The sequence below is a fragment of the Nuphar pumila genome, chromosome 10 (assembly GCF_984573655.1).
Source record: "Nuphar pumila chromosome 10, dmNupPumi1.hap1.1, whole genome shotgun sequence".
Classification (NCBI taxonomy): Eukaryota; Viridiplantae; Streptophyta; class Magnoliopsida; order Nymphaeales; family Nymphaeaceae; genus Nuphar; species Nuphar pumila.
Window position 1 is genome coordinate 119,648,375 of NC_143258.1, and position 3,107 is coordinate 119,651,481.

A 3,107-nucleotide genomic window follows, 5' to 3' on the forward strand; every position below is an offset into this window, starting at 1 on the left:
TAGATTTGATATTTTCGCATTTATCTGTTCCCATGCTGGGCATAAGTAAAAAAAAAATGGTTGATCATAGGTAGCCTCCTTCGGGGGCGAAATCAGACCTGGATGACTCTTTCGCATTGGTGGATTTTTTTTTCTTCTGAAGGTATAGCACTGGTTCATCGTACTATGCACCATTGACCTGAGTGATCCTTTTGCAGAGACTAGGTTGCTAGTCAGGTTACTGCAATTTGGTGTAACCTCTTTTACCCATTTTTTTGTTTAAGATTTATATATTGTGTGATATTTTCGTTAAGTTGAATCCTTCAGCCACATGTAACTCTTCCCATGAATTTGTTTTGGCTCTGATGTTATCTTCACAAAATGGTGTGGGTTCATCAATCTTTCTCAAGCATCTTCAGAGATTGGCTGGGCAAAAGTTGAAAGAGAAGGTTATATACACTCACAACATTTACACTATTTCACTGTCAACATCTGCACTTTATCATCAGGTTGTATTCCCAAAGCTGCTTGTAAATGAATCCCAGATAAACTGGAAGCCGGAATGAATATGGAATGCATACACCCTTTGGATCTACTTGCCAATGAGATGGGATTGATCGATAGAGAATGTACAATATGCTGCCCTATGTCACCTACAAAATCCATGTAGCATCCACTACTATCCCCATTTACAACACTGTTCATTGCTGCATATCTCACTGCAATATGTTACATTCCTTACTCACAACACATTATTCACCGTCATTTCCTCCAGTGACTCCCCACCTGCACTAACCCTCTTCCATTCCTATCACATTTCTTGTACCTACAACAACAACCCTTTTTCTACCAGCATTCATCTTCAACTAACCCCATTCCCCTGTACACAACATAACACACACTTCCACCTCACTGCTGCAATGATACTTTTCCAATGCACAACATCCTTTTTTTTACTTCAGTATTTTCATGTCTTCTTTATTACTACTTCGCTCATCATATTTTCCCTTCACCAAGCACTCATCCAGTCACACACCACCTGCATATCATTCAATATATATGACTTCAGTGCATTAGTAGCATGTGCACACTCCATCACTAACTCAAGCCCCAGCCACTTCCAGCATATTTTTCTTTTTCATTCCAGCAGTTGTGTGTTTGCCATCACTTCCAGTTCTAGTCCCCATACCCATTGTGTCCTAGTTATCCTACATTTACTCACCTGTCACATAACACTCATACTTCATTCTCAGCACCTTACACATATATTTTCATATATGTATCATATGAATATCCCCACATCCATTAGCGATATGATGCACTATATAGACATCTTCGTATAGATATTGCTCATTGGTCTAGGCTACATTATATATGGGGTCTCTAAGCATAGCTTTTTCATATCCTTTTATATTTTACATCCTTTGCTCGTACTAACTCTGTTTCGCAGGAATATATGAAGAATTTAGAATTTTCTTTCTCAAGTTAGATTTTCTTTTATCTTTTCAAAATCCATTCAAAGTTGTAATAGCTAGTTGTTAATGAGAATTTTACATTTCAAGTACTAGAATAGAATGGATGAGCATGTAAATATCATGAATTATCTGTTTTCATATCATTCTCCTCTTTCATTTCAAAAATTCATGAATAAGAACATGAATGACACATGCACCATTCTAATAAAAGGTGATTAAATCCTAAGTTGACGATTTGCATCAATGGCCATAGTCAAGGTGTGAACAAAACTTAGGATTTTTCATCTTTTATGGAATAACACTGGATCCACATTAGATCTCTTTCCAAAAATCATCATATTTTCCAAATATTTTCTCCCTTTATCAGAGTTTAACTTAAAATTAACTCAAAACATATATCAATGGCCATAGTCAGGATATATTGAGAGTTAATTTCATTTTAAACTCTATAAAGGCACCAAAATGTGTTTTATTCTTCATTTGAATTTAAATATGATTATTATATAATACATTTTATGACCATAGTCAGAAATGTATTACATCTTCAATCTAATTTTAATTTATTTAAAGAATGAAATATGATTTTCAAATTCAATTTTCAAACATTCCTTTTAATTCATTTCATCCTTTAGGATAGAATTACATCATATTTTCAAAATTCTTTTCATATTATTTCAAAATCCAAGTGATTTTGAGATATGTTTTCAAATATCTACTTCATTTCTCAAATCAATCTTCAATTCTTATTTCAAATTCATCTTTTTATCTTCAATTCTATCTTATTTCAAATTCAAACTTCATTTTCAAAGTCCAATTCGACTATGAAATTTCAAATCCAGTTCTAATTCCAATTTCTATTTACAAAACCATTTTCAAATCTATTTTCTAAGTCTAAATTCAATTTCCCATTCAGAATTCCTGTTTCAGATTTTGAAATTAAGAATTCCTTTTTCGGAATCGATCTATTCAAATTCAAAGTCCATTCTGACTTTAAAACTTCATTTTTCTCAAAATTCTAAAATTCAAATTTTAATTCTCCTTTTCTCTTCATCCAAGATTTATTTTCTAAACTTTGATTATTTCGAGACTTAGAATTTCAAAGTCTCTTATCTCAGATCCGTTGCTCAAAGTTCTAAGTTAGATTTAAAATCTAACCTTTTCCAAGTCAATCTTCAACTTTCAAAAACCATTTCTTCACAATATTCTCCCAAAAGTTCTAAAAATTATTCTTCTCAAAGAGCATACATCTTTGCATTACGCACAAGCATGATTCAATATGCATCCTAGACTTAGAATAATTTATTAGATAATACTAAGGCAAAGCAAAAATGCATAATAGTTCAAAGCTTGCCCTGCATTTTTCAGTGTTTTATTTAGTTTAGGAATTTTTAAATTAGTGGTTTAATTAGTTTAGAAGAGTTCAAGTAGGAGTTGTAATTAGTTAGGAACTTGATTTAGTAAAACACGTTTTTTTCAAAAGACCTCTTTTTGGAAATTATTGAAAATTCTTGGATGTCTTGAAAAAAATTGTGTTGACCTAATTAAAGTAATATAAATAATATAGTTTAGGAGGGAGGAAACATTTTTTTTCCAGCAGCTCACACCCCCCATGGTTCTCTCTCCTCTCTGTGATCATTGCAAAAGTTTTCCTCT